At 46.2% G+C, this 18,338-nt stretch overlaps 1 protein-coding gene across 8 annotated transcripts in view; it reads right to left on the bottom strand.

Annotated features, from left to right (window-relative positions):
* NLGN1 (neuroligin 1) overlaps window positions 1-18,338 on the bottom strand; it is a 652,944-nt gene that overhangs the window by 497,901 nt on the left and 136,705 nt on the right. The window contains exon 1 of one of the 8 annotated variants that reach the window (XM_081910898.1): window positions 17,936-17,954. The exons of the other annotated variants lie outside the window; for them this stretch is intronic. The gene's annotated coding sequence lies outside the window, so the exon portion shown is untranslated. Of the gene's footprint in view, window positions 1-17,935; window positions 17,955-18,338 lie in introns of those variants that run through there. 8 annotated transcript variants of the gene reach the window in all.

Consider the following 18,338-nt stretch of genomic DNA (forward strand, 5'->3'; position numbering starts at 1 on the left):
TCTGGCACAGCCAGGTTTTGCTTGATATCTGAAGATTTTCACTGTTCAGTCAAGGGGAACTTCCTTCAGAAGGGCATCCCACAGAATTGGTGCCACTTCTGAGAAGGCCCTACTGCTCATAGCGGCTTGCCAAACTTGACCCAGCATGAAGTAGGGTCTCAGATACCGAAAGGGGATCATGAGGTAGGACGTTCTAGACTGCAGTCCTTAAGGCACCCACAACCACCAACTGTTTAGGAATGTCCCATAATGTATCACCAAAAGAAGATGGCACAGGTGTGCATAAAATCTGCAGGTGCCATATGTAGATGTTCAAATTTAGGAATTGTTATAATTTATAATTGAGATGCAGTGCATGCCACGATGGCAAGGAAGGCTGCAAATCTGCTGTCTAGGTGTTGCTGTTGAGCAATTTCAAGGTCCGGACTGCTCTCCCTTCTTTGAATTCTTTACCTTTAAAATGGACTTGGAGCAGACAGCCTTGCAACCAAACAGCCCTCCAAATAGAGAACTATCCTCCATTAACTAGGGCACGTGCCCCCCCCACCGCCGCCCCCCCAAAGCTGTTTGTGTTTAGAACATGCATATAATAAATCCGATGTAATCAAATTATAATGTGGAAAAAATATAATTTTGCATCACATCTTCGGCTGTTAATCCCCCGGGCAGGATTTGAATTCCAGGACTGAGGAAGATCATTGCATTGTAATTCATCGTAATCTAAGGCCCTATATTGTGGAACCCCGATTATTCCAAACTTGCACGAATTTCCTTTGCTTGAATTTGCATTGAGAGACATCCTCGCGTTCCAAATCAGCTGAGTCCTCTTTTCTTGGGCAATAAAAATTTATAAGCAGAGCGCCCCTTGAAGTTGCTAGAAATTTCAGCCTTGGGTGAGCAAAGGATTAAGTGCTATAATTAGAACTAAATTTAGTAGGACTAATCATAGAGTAGGGTAAGCAGGATTTGACCCTTTAATATGCTGTTCAGCAAAATAAATCCAAGCTTTCACATTAGAATTTAGGAAACATGCCAAGCAGGGTAGTTTTCATACTCCCCACCTCCATGGTTATATTTTAATGGGAGGGGGGAGCATGGCTCAGAATGTGTTGCCTTGTGAATACCACATGCCCACTCCCACCCTGCCACATGGCCACCCATGTGCAAAGACAACGACCGTGACACATTACGAAATCCCTGCATAAATGGCTGTCCCTGACTCAGACAAGAGTTGGGATACTGCTGGTTTCTTGTATCCTCTAACATTGCACAGATGTGCTTGCCATCTCCCAGTTGCCAACTCCAAAGTCATTGTCTTATCACACACAATGATAGGGATGTTATCAGCTCAGTGGTGAAGCATCTGTTTTGCATGTTTGTGGGAGATGTTTTATTGTTTTGTTTTGTTGTTTTGTTTTTGTTTTAACTATTTTTGTGCTGTTATCCTGTATTTTTATCTTGTGAACCTTCATCTTCAGATTTACTTTACAACAACAGCAGTATTTACTTAACAACAACAACAACAACAAACTTGGTTCAAACCTCACCCTTTACCATGTTTATACAGATGCGGCCACCATTATCCTGAAAGACCTTATCTTTATGATTTCTAGGTTCCCATCTGCACTATACATTTAAAGCTGTGCTGTACCACTTTAGAGAGTCACAATTTCCCCAGAAGAAGAAGAAGAAGAAGAAGAAGAAGAAGAAGAAGAAGAAGAAGAAGAAGAAGAAGAAGAAGAAGAAGAAGAAGAAGAAGAATTAATTTATATGCCGCCCATCTGGCTGGGTTTCCCCAACCACTCTGGGCGGCTTCCAACAAAATATTAAAATACAATAGTCCGTCAAACATTAAAAGCTTCCCTAAATCCTGTAGTTTGTGAATGGGTGCTGAGAGTTTTGAGGAGAGATATTTATTCCCCTGACAGAGCTGCCATTCCCAGAGTGGTTTAACAATCAATTCCTCTCCCCATGGAATTCTGCGAATGGTCGCTCTGTGAGGGGGAATAAGGGTCTCTTTACAACTCCCAGCACCTTTAACAAACTAGGATTCTTTGAGGGAAGCCGTGCCTGTTTAAAGTGGTATGCTGCTGCTTTAGGGGTATATAGTAGTGAGGCCTGAAAAGCAGCATTTAGCATCCAGATCTCCCCACTGCTCTTCTTGCTCATAACGCTGTGCTCTGACAGGGTCTCATTCTTTCCTATCACCTTTTATTTGGAGTTGCCGGGGGCTGAACGTTCTGGAAGCAAAGCACCTGCTCTATCCAACTGAGCTAGACAGTCCCTCTCCGCTTTCCTTTCTGCAGCTCTAACTTAAATCATGTTTGTTCCCCCCCCAAAAAATGAATTTCATGCTTAGCTTGTTTTTTTCTTAATTAAAAACTTCCGTTTAGCCACCCGTAATAGGTGCATTATCAAAACTCATTAGCCCCATTCACTCTTGTCTGTCATCCCTAAGCTTTGCATTCAGGTGCGCATCTCAAAAAAAAAAAAAGTTCCCCGTCGGCTTTTGCAGACGAAAAGGAAATTAAATAATAAATATGGGAGCCAGAACGGTTTTATGAGTTTCAGTATGAGAAGGTGGCTGCAAGGCCCATAAGGTTTCACACAAAAAGGCATTACAGCTAAAGCTAACATGCTGACACATCTCTGATCTATAAAGTCTGCAGTAATGACAGCGGTAAAGGGTGGTGTGCCAGACTGGGGATTCTCCCCCCCCCCATGTGCGGGCACGCACACACACACACACACAAAATAGAAATAGGTAAGGCATAGAATGAATTTATTATTGCAAAAAAGGTGTAAAAATCAAATAAAATTTCCCCAAAGCTTTCCTATAAAGCATCCACAATGGTTTACTACCTTCACCTGCGTTCATGCTAGGATCTTATTATCCTAGCTGTCACCTTGTTTTCCGATTCCTTTAGTTCCTGTGTGACAAAAGTTCCCGCCTTTAAAGATAAAAAGAACCTCCTAATTTCTGAATTCTGTGGGTCCTATTCATTATCCATGCAGTAAGAAACTAAGGTCTTCTGGTCCTGTCATTTAGAAGGGGGAGGCCTTCTGGACAATTCACAGCATTTATTGCATGAGATTGCTTCACTAAAACTCCTCTAAATCCTTTGGCCAAAAGGATAGATCCCCGCCCCCATTACAATGGTCAGAGATTTGTGGTAGGGGCGGGACGTGGGTGGCGCTGTGGTCTAAACCTCAGAGCCTAGGGCTTGCCATCAGAAGGTCAGCGGTTCAAATCCCCACGATGGGGTGAGCTCCCGTTGCTCGGTCCCTGCTCCTGCCAATCTAGCAGTTCGAAAGCACGTCAAAGTACAAATAGATAAATAGGTACCACTCCGGTGGGAAGGTAAACAGCGTTTCCATGTGCTGTATGGTTCGCCATGTTGGCCGCATGACCCGGAGGTTGTATGCCAGCTCCCTCGGCCAATAAAGCGAGATGAGCGCCGCAACCCCAGAGTCGTCCGTGACTGGACCGAATGTTAAGGGGTCCCTTTACCTTTTTTTACCAATCCTCTGCACTTCCCTTTTGTGGTTCTTTCTCTGTACATCAAGCTTGGACCAGACAGCCCTTCAAACAGAGGGCTGCTCTGTAATGTAGGTCACAGCCTCTTCTGCCACAGCCACTGTTTTGGAGCTCAGCCATGTGGCCAGCCCTGGGAGAATTATAGCGTTATGAGTTTGAAGGTTCCAGTCCCCTTTAATCCCTGGATCCAACAAGTGTTAGAATTTAATCAAAGCTTGGTGTGTTTAGCTGAGTGCCATAATTCTAATCCTTGAATCCAGCAAGTGTTAAAAGTTACTCAAGCCGGGTTAGCCTCTGTAAGGAGAACAAAGGAAGGGGCTCTGTGGGAGATGGAAATGGATAGGGCCCTGCCTCCAGGGCCGGATTTAGGTTTGATGAGGCCCTAAGCTCCTGAAGGTAATGGGGCCCTTTATATGTCCAGCTGTCCTTTGTCAACAACAAATTGCCACTGTTTTTTGTGTTCAGCACATGCTATATGGTAATTTATGGACCTAATAGGTATCTAAAGCCACGCTGGCTCCAAGTGATGTGTTAGCAGACGAGGGAGATAATAACAAGTTCCGTAACTTAACTATGTGCTGCATAGTCCTTTCTTTTTTCCTGTCCTGAATCTTCCAACGTTCAGAAGATTCTTGTTCAAGGGTCCAGCACACTCAGTTCTCATCAAGGTTTTTTTTTTAAGGGGGGGTTCTATGTTTTTTGCTTCTGCCAACCTTGGGGCTCCCCCAAGCCTGCTGATACCTCTCTCTTGCAATGTTCAGCCATGCCACTCACCAGCTGAACATTGGAAATAAAAGGGAATGATGACATTGGCCTACCTTACAGGGTTGCTGTGAGGATGGTAACTTGATAATGCGTGGAGAGCACTCTGGGCACTTGAAAGAAATACACAGATGGTGGTGATCATCTCCTCCTGCAAAGCTGCAGTGAAGATTTAAATAATGCTGGCTGGAGGAGCAGAGTCACTTTAGAAAGGCCACAAATTAAAGTAAAGCAAAGCCCACCCACGTAAAATTAGCAGAAGAAAGACTCAGCTGGGTGAGTCAGAAAGCTGTAGGAGCTGAATTCAAGTCATTCTTTGATTATAGGTTTGGATAAACACAACTTTGTCTATAACCTAATAACAGAAAGAGGAGGGGACATCTTACTAATAGGTGAGTTGATAACACAGAAACAAATTTCTTTGAGGTGGAGTGTGATGGCCTGGGATTCGGACTCGGAGACTGAACCTGAGGAATCCCAGCCTGCACAGGAGTCCCCGCCTCCAGAACCAGCTGAGCCGGGGCTGGGGCTTGAGCCTGAAGGGTCCTCACCTGTGCTGGATCCTCAGGTGCAGGCACCAGCTGAGTCTGCTCTGGCTCCTGAGGTGATGGAGGACCCATTGCCTGCAGGTGCTCCACTCTCAGCCCCATCAGGGGAAACTGAGGTTGCCTCTGGGTCTGGTAACCCTCCAGCCTCTCCTGAGCTGCAGAGGCTCAGGGCAGAGAGGTGGAGGGAACTAAGTTCCTGCAGGAGGAGTGCTTGCCTCCAGGCCAGGAGAGGCGAGTCACATGTGGACCGGGGCCGCCCTATGCCTTGGGGCAGATAAAAGCCAACCCCAGTCCCAAGTTGCGGGAGAAACATTGTTGGTAACCAGTTCCTGCTGCACCCTGTTCTGCCGGAGCTCCTGACCTCACCCGACTCCCTGCCTTGGACCCAGCTTCAGCTTTGACAGACTGCCTCCCTACTGCACCCTCGACCTTGGACTGGACTCATGGAAACCCACGGGACCAGCACATGGAGACTCGAAGAAGCTGCTTCTCTACTGAGTCAGGCCATGCAGCTCAGTCTCGTCTACCCTGACATGCAGTGGTCCTCCGGTTTTCACAAAAGAGTACCATATTTTGCAGTCCTTCCTAGAGATGTCAAGGACCTGGGGCCTTCTGCTTGCAATCCCATCTCTGGCATAAAAGTACTGATGAACCCTCGGGATATGGAACCCAAGAGAGTCACACTCATCCAGTCCCCCCCCAGCCTTAGTTTTACCCACCTGTTGTGTACCTCCATCTCCAAATAAGCACTCCCTAGCTGGGTCAAACTAAAGGTCCCTCTGATCTAGTAGACTAGGTCTTCAATCGTCACCCAGAGAGGCTAGAGAGTCAAATGCATTAGGAACTCAGAAGGCTGTCGGGTCACTGGAACATGCAGCTTGGCGTTGTCTATGTCAGGAGTGTGTGCAGGAGCCAGGCCCTGTGACCAGTAGGACTCTGCAGGAGTGGGGCCTTCCTAAGTTTGTTCTGAAGAGGCAAGGTGTGGCTGCACAGATGAGACCAATTGGTAACTCGCAGCACCTGGTTGCAAGAGCCGGGAAGGGAAATAAGGTCAGCATTTCCCTTTGGCTCTTTGCCACAGCGATACTTTTCCTGCCTTGCTGCATTTGACTCCTTGTCTCCTTGCTCCTTGATCCTCAGACCCCTGCATTCATGACTCCTTGCTTCCCGACCCTCGGACTTTTTGTTTCTTGACTCCCGGCTCTTTGACCCTCGGACTCTTGGCTCCCTGACTCCTGGCTTCCGGACTCCCGTTCCTGCTCCCGTTCCTGCTGTCTTGCCCTCGGTCCCGACGTCCTCAGCCAGGACTTTGACTCGGACCATGACAGTCTACCCCAGGGGTGAGGAACCTGTCTCCCTCCAGGCGTGAGCTCCACCTAGCATGGCCATTGGCCAGGGATGCTGGGAGCTGTAGCAGCTGTAGTTCAGCAATATCTGGAGGGCCGTAAGTTCCATAACCTTGGCCTATCCTGACTGGCAGAGGCCATCCAGGATATCAGACAGGGTTGCTTGTGAGCCCTACCTGGAGATGGACCAGGGACCTCCTCATGCTCTTCCATTGAACTACGGCCATTTCTTGCTTTGACTTAGTAAATTATTTCCAGGCAAGAGTAAAATATATGCAGCACTGGGGTTCTCTGCAGAGATAGTGGTACAATGGCTGGCCGCACTGAATTTTTATTCATTTCTGTTATTATGAACGTGTGCCCCCCCAATAGAAACACATTGTGTGTGTGTGTGTGTGTGTGTGTGTGTGTGCGCGCGCGTGCGTGCACACGTGTCTGTGAGTGTGTGATTTCCTTCTTAGACAGCCCCACCTTCTAAGGGCTGCCTGAAGCTTGGATGCACAACACAGCATTAGCTATTAAGTCACTAATTATGAAAAGCTGAGTGTGTTGGGAAAACATGTAGATCTTCAAAGGCAGGTGCAAAATGCAGAGCTGAGTCACTGGGAAAAAAAGTCAACCTGATTTCCTCTCAATACCAGCAATTTCACACTCGCCGTTGAAGGGGATTTAGCCCTGCTGCTTGTTATGAAAGCTGTGGGAAGGCCTTTCGATTTGCTGTGGTTGTTGAAGTTTCTTGCACCAATGCACTCTCTGGCCCCGGTCCAGTCCTAGTGCCATAAGAATAAGCTGTCAACATGGGACAAGTAACCTGGGAATGCTGCTGGGATCTGAATTTGAAGTCATATCCAAATTGCATCTCTTTCCAAGTAAGATAACACAGATTGTATCCTCACTCACTGCATAACCATAGGAATATCTATCGTATTTTTCGCTCTATAAGACACACCAGACCATAAGACGCACCTAGTTTTGGGAGGAGGAAAACAAGAAAAAAAATATTCTAAATCTCAGAAGCCATAACAACAAGAGGGATCATCTGCTGCACAGTGAAAGCAGCAATCCCTCTTGCTGTTCTGGCTTCTGGGATAGCTGCACAGACTGCATTCGCTCCATAAGATGCACACACATTTCCCCTTACTTTTTAAGAGGGGAAAAGTGAGTCTTATAGAGCAAAAAATACGGTACTTAGAAGCAAGTCTCACCGCTAGAGATGGAAGGATCTGACCATTTTGGTTCTCCCAGTTTCCCGTTTCTCCTATCTTAAGTTCAGCTCTCCACATTTCTGCAACAACTGGTGAATCTTTTTTTTGAAAAAATATTGAAAATTCACCAGAGTGAATTTCTTCTAATAAACACAATTTTGTATGCAGTGCTGACTGGTGTACATAGTTTTGCAAGCAATTTTCCTTAATATATTGCATAGTTGTGTGCTATTCTGAGTAATACATTCATTTTCATGCACAATTTCCACTCACTAATATATGTGTTTTGGCAAACATTTGGCTGGAAAACCGCACCACAAAATTTGGAGATGTACAAATTTCAAATTTCTTGTGGTTTGCTTATTGTTCTAGAAAGTGCAAAATTATGATTGCAGCCTAAGAAAGGCTTAGATATCTATGCAAACTTCTGATTTATGTTCATGGGTTCCTTTCCAGCAACCTATCCATGCATCCAAAGCTGTTTACATGTGTGCAAGCCTACATCTTCTTAGAAATATCACAGCATTTCTCTCTACCCACTAACTTCTTTTCCCTCTTTCTAGGCAAAACTGCTAGAGAATTGGGTGAAATTGCACATTTCTCCTCTTTTTATGAAAAAGGAATCACTGTGCTTCTTTGCCACATGTGTACAAGTACAGCATGTTGACTTCATTTAAGGCCGCATCAACTTTGCCAACACTCTTTCCGTATCTAATCCTTTCATTTTATTACTGTACTTTCCTTTAGCATGAACTGTTGCAATCCTGTGTGGCTGTATGAATTGTTACAGTGTTAAATAATGGAGCACGATACTGTTTACCAGCAGAGATTAAACTGCATTTCTGGAGCTTTTATTTGCTCATTTTTAAAGGATCTTCACCCGTAGTATTTCCCTAATGAATCCATTATTATCTATTGCCGTAGTTTCAATGACTCACCACACAATACAGATCCTCCCCTTTTTATCCAGTGTTTTTTTATGCGTCCAACAAAACACAATCAATAGGAGCAGCTAACAAATTGCTCAAATGAAGTTGGACAATTTCAGTGAAAGCACTGCACATCATTAACAGTAACTATTCACTGCCTATGAATAAAGGAAATAATGCCTCTTACCAACAAGCATCATCTCTTAAGTACTGCTCGTTCCTATGTATCTCCCCCACCCCACCCCACCCCACCCCCGCCATAACACTCAGGTCTAACAATGCCACCGCTTTGCCTGCTGGTGAGTCAGTGGTTATGAAATATGCAAATTGGTCCAAACAAAATTAGAACCATCATCCTGTAGCGCTATCTTCCTTCCCCTGTCTACTTTGTGGCCTCATTCCAGTCTTCAAAATCAGCCCCTCTGAGATATCCGGTCTACTTCCTGTCAAATAATCCAAAGGCAACACATCTCCCATCCCTTCAAGTTTGTTTGAGACACTGGATACGGCATTATCACAGCACATCCTTAGAGAGCTCCAACCAGGCCTCCTTCTCCTCTCTCCATTCAATTCTGCCTGTAACTAGAATGCTTTGTTGGAGTTAGGCATCCCAAACAGGTCTGAAGTGTATTCCTCCATTCAAGCGCACTTAATGCAATCATCCCCAAAAGTCATCCTTTCTTTTTCTGGTCAGTTTCTGCATATGATTTACATTCCAGGATTATTATTTTTTTAAAGAACATAAGAAGAATCCTGCTGGATCAGACCAAAGGTCTATCCGGCCTAGTATTCAGCTCCCACAGTTGCTCGCCAAATCATATAGGAAGCCCCACAAGCTGGACATGAGTGTGAAATAGCATTCACCCATTGGATCTGTTCCATTTTCTATCAGTCCTGGTAGTTTGCTGAGCATGGCACAAAATAGGAACTAGGCACTAGTATTGCGGAAGCTCCATGCCTTTCAGTGAAGGCTATTTATACAACAGCACTGGCTGGTGGATCAGGATCCAGAACCCCAGTTAAAGTATAAACTCTGTTCTCTAAATATCTGAGAAACCATGTGCACTCCCTCCAACACTTTGAGGCAAAAATCTGGGACGCCATCTTCCCCAACATCATATTCCTGTTTCTTATTGCAACAGCACGCAGCCATTTTGGTTGCTGAGATTTCGCACCACGATTTCTCCTCCCCCCCAAAACCCCCACTTTTTCCTGGATACTTGTGGGGTATGCATGTTTGTGAAAGGGACAAAACAACCACAACTTCACTTTCAGTGTACACCCAGGAACCTCACCTAAATGCTGGAGAGCTTGCACCTCTGCAGGCACATACCTCCACATGTGGTGGGAACGCCCCCAAATTCAATGCTTTTTGACATCAGTCTTAGAAGAAATCTATGAAATATCAAACAGGTATTAGAAGCCAGTCTAGAACTGGCCCTATTAAATGCTTTCCAAGACAACAATGCACACGCACACTACAAAGAACTCATAAGTCACATACTCTTGGCAGCTAGGAGTGTCATAGCTAGACACTGGAAAGATCTGTCAGGAGTGAAAATGGACCACTGGTACAAAACAGTATGGGAAACAACCCTACTAGAAAAACTAACCAACAATTTGAAATTAGCATGGGGACCAATAAAGGAGGATTCCTTCACCCTGGTGTGGCTCCCTTTATTACATACATTGCCCAACAAGACAACAACATAACCCTACCCCCGAGAGTATACAAATCAATATGGCTGATTTGATGCAACAACATGCACACCCCTCATACACACACAAACACAACTCTCTGCAATCAACTGAATGCAAACAAACATGCCCTGAGATCTCCAGTCTCTCTCGCCACGAATGAAAACTGATGGATGAATAGATGAAGAACCTATCCATGTGACGCTAACACAAAACCCCCACACATACACTATGCAAAAGAAGGAAAAATATTGCCCCACCTTCTTTCTTGCACTTCTCCCTCCCCACATCTTTCTCACCCCCAATCTCACAATGCCTATGATAGCAATGCCTCACACAAAATGTAACCGACCTGTAGTTAGGACTCTATGAACTAAAAACAGAGACTTTATATGCACCTTTGTTATCCCTGAAAAGCCTTCAATTTTTTATTTTAAACCTTCACTTTCAGTGACTACCATTGAAAGGCATAAGAATTCACAGGCCACCATTATTCCACCATTACTACAACACCCACAGATGGGTCCGACACTCAGACCTTAACAAGCTTTGCAGAACCTGGCCGGCTAGACCTCAGCTGCACTGCAAATTAACTGTAGACTGACTTTGCTAAATATCTGGGTGACCTTCTCAAGAGCATAAAGTTAAACTTGTTTCTTGGTCAATCTTCCCCCCTCCCTCATTTTTAGACTAATGGTCCACCATTTTCTAATAAATTGCAACAAAAGTTAACATTATCCATCTAACATCATGGGCTCAACTTTAATTTTGCTCACTATTGCGCCCGGGCCATACTCTGAATTGTTCCTTCAACAACAGTGAGTGTTCAAGTTGCTGAGAAATGGTACACATGCATGCGCATTATCAGAATCTCACATGAAAGGGAATCTCACAAAGAACAGAGCTGAGGAGCTGTTCTTCTGCCTCTGCCCCAAGATCACATGCTGCCACTGGCTCCACCCTTGGGATCCACACATCATGTGTGAATGTCTGTAGGGGAAAACCTACATGCAAAGACCTCTACTCACAAAGGTTTTCTTTGTGTTCTGGAACTCCCTCTCCCTGCAGAATGCCCTCCCATCAGATGTCAAGCTGATAAATAACCATACAATTTTTAGAAGACATCTGAAGGCATCAGGAAGATTTTAATATTTGATATTTTATTATTTTTTAATATGTGCAAATAGATAAATAGGTACCGCGCTGGCGAGAAGGTAAACGGCATTTCCATGTGCTGCTCTGGTTCGCCAGAAGCGGCTTAGTTATGCTGGCCACATGACCCGGAAGCTGCACGCCGGCTCCCTCGGCCAATAAAGCGAGATGAGCGACGCAACCCCAGAGTCGGCCACGACTAGACCTAATGGTCAGGGGTCCCTTTACCTTTACCTTTAATATGTGTTGGAAGCCACACAGAGTGGCTGAGGTATAAATTATTATTATTATTATTATTAATAATAATAATAATAATAATAATTCATTATAAAATTAGAATTCCAGAATGTAGAGAAAGTCTATGCACACAGTGGTCTAACCACATAGAAAACTTGATCTGCGATTCTCCTCCATGCTATGTTATATAATGAATTTATCCCAGCTATAGCTCAGTATCATAGGAATGGGGAAACGTCCACCAGATCATTTTAACTGGGGCTGCAAAGTTTAGCCAATTAATCAGTTGATTTGCATTTAAATAAGGCTGCTCCTTGCGCTGCATGTCATATTAATCATAACAACATTTTTGTATATAAAAAAACAGTAAGTTACATAGCAAATGGAATGTTACCGTTCATTGCAATAGCAAACAAATAGGTGTTATGACCTGCAAACAATGGCCATGTCCCTTCTATGTTCTTTTAACACAGCACAGGCTTTATTTGCCGATCTCTAGCAATGAGACTGTTTTGTGTGGAATTCTTGGCCTTCACGGGAGCCTGTTGATGTTATCTGTGCAAGCAAATAATAGTGAAAAATAAGGGAGCCTTGGAGCTATAAGGTCAGCTCATTCGCCATGTTGACTGGCACACATTAAATAGGATCATTTGAGCCAGGCTTCTGAACAGTCCCCATCTAAGAACTGTAGACGAGGCAAGGAGGTTTTCCTGGATAACTTAGGTGATGGGTGGGCAAGCAGCCAGGGAGCAAAAACAGCCATCGGACAGTAACTGCTGCTGACTTCCTTGAAATTCTGAGCACCCACCAGCACGAAAATGAAGCACAGGCACTAATTATTTTCATGTTTGGGCTGTAGAGAATCTGTCAATTTTGGATTCTCCCAGTTTCTTATATTTCCATTCCTCTCTACATTTCTACATCAATTTTGTGATTTATTTTTTTAAAAAAAAACCCCGATGAACATTCAGCTGCATTTTAGTGTGATCCCCACCCCCCGCAACACACAGTTTTGCACACATGCAGTTTTGCCTAATGTACACATTTTGACAAAGCAATCCTCCCCCCCCCCAAAAAAAAATATACAGCATTTTTGTATGTTATTTCCAGTAACTCACCCGCCTGCACTGGGCAAGCGCTCGTGCCCTGGGTGGGGGCAGGACACACAAAGAGTGAAGATCACCCTCCATGCTCCCTATCCCCAGCCGCTGCCAGGCATGTGGCATCACATGATGCCTGGGTCCCTCAATGTGGGGGGCAAGTTGGTGCCCCTGGCATGCAGAAGGCCCTCCCTACATCACTCAGTCATCACAGAGAGAGAGATCAAAATGTGGAGCTAGACACATTGACTGGGTGAACTCAGGGTGGTGAGGGGGCAGGTATATTCTGAAGGGAGTTCTTGAGCAAGGCGGAGGAGAAATCATGTGTGGGAGAGTGAAGCAGCCGTGAGACCTTTTGCCACCTATGCCAACATGTGCTCATCTGGCCCAGGTCCAATCCTTGACATCTCCTGATATGACAGAGTTCTGCCCAAAAACCTGGAGAGATGCTGCCCAGTTTTAGAAACTCAAGATATAAAAGCTAGGAGCCAAATGGCTCTTTGAACGAAAGTTGCAGTCGCCAAAATGGAATGTCTAGTTGCCATTTTGTGGCAAGACAGCTCTAAAGTCTTAGTTTGCAAATGATGCACTGACTGTGATTGATTCTCACTTAAACATCTGGCTAGTTCAGATGACAACCTTGTCCTTGAGCTAGGTTAAGAGCTTTGAGAACTTAAAGAAGAAAAGTCACTCAATTCAGGGACATCCCACATGTATGTTGTCCTGTACTGACCTCATTTTCTTAATGTTGACATGGACCATTCATAACATAGGAATATTCTTCACAACTGTGAGCAGGGCAGTGGGGGTGGGAAGTGAACACTAAGCTACAACAATCAACTACAATGTTGTTCTACTGCTCCTGCTCAGGCTACACAGAAAACGCATTTAGGTTCCAGAAATTCATTCTTATTGTGTGTGCAGATAAAATACAACGGATAAAAGTCTACAGGGTGAGGCATCACTGTGTGAAAACAGTCCACATCCAATGATCCCCAGATGGTGGAGTCGCCAGGCACCATCTGGGCACGGGGCATCTTCACTTGGTCGCAAAGTGGTTGAAACCCAGGTGTAAAATACGCCTAAAGGTAAAGGAACCCCTGACCATTAGGTCCAGTCATGGCCGACTCTGGGGTTGCGGTGCTCATCTCGCTTTACTGGCGAGGGAGCTGGCGTATAGCTTCCGGGTCATGTGGCCAGCATGACTAAGCCGCTTCTGGTGAACCAGAGCAGCACACGGAAACACCGTTTGCCTTCCCACTGGAGTGGTACCTATTTATCTACTTGCACTGTGATGTGCTTTCGAACTGCTAGGTTGGCAGGAGCAGGGACCAAGCAATGGGAGCTCACCCCGTCGTGGGGATTCGAACTGCCAACCTTCTGACTGGCAAGTCCTAGGCTCTGTGGCTTAACCCACAGCGCCACCCGCGTCCCCTACAAAAATATGCCTAAAGGTAAAGGTAAAGGTACCCCTGCCCGTACGGGCCAGTCTTGCCAGACTCTGGGGTTGTGCGCCCATCTCACTTAAGAGGCCAGGGGCCAGCGCTGTCCGGAGACACTTCCGGGTCACGTGGCCAGCGTGACATCGCTGCTCTGGCGAGCCAGAGCTGCACACGGAAATGTCGTTTACCTTCCCGCTAGTAAGCGGTCCCTATTTATCTACTTGCACCCGGGGGTGCTTTCGAACTGCTAGGTTGGCAGGCGCTGGGACCGAGCAGCGGGAGCGCACCCCGCCGCAGGGATTCGAACCGCCGACCTTTCGATCGGCAAGTCCTAGGCGCTGAGGCTTTAACCCACAGCGCCACCTGCGTCCCCAAAAATATGCCTAGCACCTGGCTAATTGCTGCTGTCAGTCTCTGTAGTCAGTGATGAACTAGATGGACCAATGGCGTGACTTGGTGTGAGACCTCTCCCTAAGTTCCCCTATAGCTGCTCTTTGGAATCAGGACTGGAAGTCATGGTTGCAATTTTTCTCCTGCTCTCTTTAATATCCAAGGAGAGAATGTAAGTTTGGGAAGGGGCTTCTCCTGCCACTGCTCTGTTCCTCCAATCAAATGCAGAGCCCTCAATCCACAGTTACTGTAAAATGAAGACAAACATGGCAAGACCTGGGTCACAGACCTCCGTTGTCACACCTCTTTTGGTCCTCAGTTGTATAAGGATATGCCTCGTGTTGACTTAGCCCATTGGTCCAATCAGCCCAGCGCTGTTGCATCTGACTAGCTGTGACTCTCCAAAGTCTCAGCCAGGGATCTTTCCTGTATCTGCAGACCTGTGCGTACAAACACTTAGACACTGCACAGAGGCATAAACACAGCTCCAAAATAATGGTGGGTTTGGGGTTGGTTTTTTTGCTTGATGTGAGAATAGAAAAAGGGGAAAGAAACCTTTATGAGAACTCTCATAAGTGTTCCTCTCAGAGACTGAAAGGTGGTAAGTTGTCAGAGGCCACCCTTGGGCCTGAATAAAACAACAACCCTAGTTCTCAGACCTTTCTCCAGAAACCAGGTCCAACGCTGCATTCTGTTGACCAAGCTAGCTACAATAATCAAGAAGCCAGATGTTCAAAAGGCTTGAAATGTGGTTTTCAATCTGTTCATGAATAAATGTGTTCTAGTGTGAATTACCTACGCTTATTTACAGGGAACAGGCAGCTGTATAAATGCAAAATATTTTTTTTTAAAAAAAAATAATAATGAACAGAATGGCACTGCCTATCCCCCCCCAAAAAAAAAATCAACAGCCAGCTGTTTAACCTCAATGGATCTCCAGTGGATCTTAGGCATCCTATCTGACGCTAAGGGCAACCATAAAGAGGCATGACATTGAGCTGGTGTCTGCATTGTTAAAGATAGCATTCTCAAACCTTAAGGAAGCCAGCCTTTTACTAAAATACTTTTTTTTAAAAAAAAAAAGACTGCTAAAATAGTATATCCTTAATAAGAATCAAAGAAGAACCAAAAGGTGAAGCAAGCAGATTGCCAGTTAAATTCCAAGCTGCTTAAATAAATATATTATTTTAACTTAATTGCTGTGCAGCCACATGCACCCTTAAAATGATTTGAGAGGATGCCCTTTCTGCAGATTCCAAGGTAACGTCTAGCTTTAATTAAAAGTCAATTAATATTAAGTAATCTGACTAATTTTAATTAAACCTGCCGAAAATTGATTTTCCTTCAGCTAAGCAAATATGAAGTTCTGGTACAATCTCCGCTGGAAAAAGAAATAAACTACCCCTAAACACTCACATTTCAGGAGCAAACGAATGTCAGCTGTTGTGTTTAAAAAGAGAAGATTTTGAATCAGCCAACATGAAAATGAAAATGCCAGTGGTCTCACATAACCTTAAGAGAAATATATTCACAGACGTTTATTTCCCCCTCATCTCCTGTAAGACTGAGATTAAGGTTGCAAAGGCTGGATTCAGTGCTATTTATGAGCACACAAACCAAATTCCACTCCTGTTGTCACGCAGCCCATCCCGTGGGTTCTGTTTTCTCAGAAGTTAGTGCCATGGGCTTTAAAGGGATTCAGTCCAAAGTGTCAAAGGATAGCCGCCCAGCCTATCCCTGTTTACTCGGCATTAAATTCCAAGAGCAAGGGATTGCAGCACCTTTTTGCCCCTATGTACATTTCCCTCCTTGGTCTCTATAGATTTTCAAAGATTTTCAAGCTTTGCAATTTTCAACCTCATCTGTCCACAACATTAAAATAAAAATCAAAAGTCATGCACATCAGTAAATAAACTGCAATTCCATATTGAGTCCTTTCAAACTCAACACATCCAGGTCAACCTCATCGGTTTGGAAGCAGATGGGGACGGAGGCAGAAAAGGATCACTTCAGGTGCTAGCAATGTAATTCCTATTCCACTACCCTGTCCCATATCTCTATTATGGCATTCCTCAAAGGCCCCTTTGTAAACTGCCCATATACTCCTTGGCATTGTGGAGTGGTCAGTTCCCTCTCCAGCACAGCCTAATCCTGAACCACATGACTTGTCCATCAAGCTCAAAACTGACTACACTGGATGACAGGATTCCCAGGCAGGGACATTGCCCAGTTCCCTCCTGCCTTGAAGATGCTGGGGATTGAACCCAGGGCGTTCCTCCTGCACAGCAAATGCTGTACCCTTCCCTAATTTCACCTCCTCTCCCTTCAAGTGCCATTCGGACATGCTCCCACTGCAATCTCCGGGCAGTTCTCCCTTCCTTTCTTCGCCTATGCCCATTCCTCATCTACCTCTCCAGTGGCACCCTAATTGCACCTGGTCCCTTCCTAGTAAGACCTGGGTGCCTTCCCTCCCATTTCCCAACCCCCTTCCCAGTCCTTTAGCCCTGGCTACCTACTGGGGCATCCCTCTAGGAGCACCCATCCTCCCTTATGGAACATTGCATGAGATTCCGAGCATCACGGAGACACCGCTGATGTCTACAAGACAACGCCAGCGGGGGCAGGAGGAGACTTTGACTGACAGGCTTTGCTTAGACGTCCCATCGCAGGGACACCAAGAAACAGAAGGGTGGGGGAGGAGCCTATGCAGATGAAGGGGCGGAGCTATGCAAAGAGGCGGCGCTGGTTCTTCAAGGGCTGGGGCAATCCGCGGCAGCTTTGGCCGCCCCACCATCGCCACTACCGTGGTGTCCCCGAGTGCCCCCGTCGAGTTTCCTTGCACAGAACTGCAGCGCTGCCATTCACTCCTATGGGACAAAGGAGGGAGGCGTTCTTGGGGGGCGCGCAAACCGCTCGGGAAGCCCAGGCCCTTATTGTCAAGGGGGAGGGAGAGAGAAAGAGAAAAGTGTGTGTGTGTGTTTGTGTGTTGCAATCTTTATTTTCTATACACACACCACCGCCGCCCCCCCCCCCCCGTCCTTGCACTACACAAGCCCTATATCTCGTTCTCTTGCTAACGGCGGTCATTTTCCTCCTCGCCATCAACAGCAAACAGCCAGGCTGCAGCCCCGTCCCACCGGCTGCAAAGTTTCGCTGCATCTGCAACCGAGGGAAGGTAACAATGACCAAAAAAGAAAAAAGAAAAAAGAGGCCCGGAGCAGGCAGAAGGAGCTGTCCGCCAGACCCAGCTCGGCATCGCATCCCCTGCCTCCGGGAAGCGTGCGCCTCGTCTCGGAAGAACCCAGCCGGCCAAGAGAAAGAGAGATTTTCTCTTAACAGCAACAGAGCGGAGGAAGATCCAGGGAGAGAGAACCTCTCAATGCCGCTGCTGGCCGTCACATACACGCACATACACACACACACACACACACACACTCGTGTCAGTTACACGCACGCCAGAGATCACACGCACACAGGGAGACATCTTCACCACCACCCTCCCCGAGCCACGCAGACCAGCGCGCCCGGGCAACAGCAACAAAACAAAACCAAAAAACCTAAAGCCCAGCAAAGCCTGGATTGTCTCACAATGCAAAGTTGCAGGAGATCCGAGTGCACTTCTGCCTTCGCTTGCCGCCGCCGCCGCCGCCGCCACCCTCCTCTCTCTCCTCTCCCCTCCGCGCACCGGCGATGTTTTGCAAGTCACAAGCGCTGGCCATTCTGCGCACCCCCACCCCCAATACATACACAAAATACACCCCAGTCTCACCACCATCACCCATTGCCGTCCAGCTCGGAGAAACCAGATCTCCCCCCACCCACCCACTCCACAAAAGCCACCCATCCCACCCGTCCTTGATCTTAAAACTATGAAATCGCCCCCTCCGAGGAAACAAGAACTAACCGATGCCCCCCCTCCCGCGCCAACATTCCTGACAGTGTCCGGATAATGTAAGGAGCGATTATCTATTCATCTATCGGGGGAAGGGGG

The sequence above is a fragment of the Podarcis melisellensis genome (assembly GCF_964234715.1).
Source record: "Podarcis melisellensis genome assembly, chromosome: 5".
Lineage (NCBI taxonomy): Eukaryota > Metazoa > Chordata > Lepidosauria > Squamata > Lacertidae > Podarcis > Podarcis melisellensis.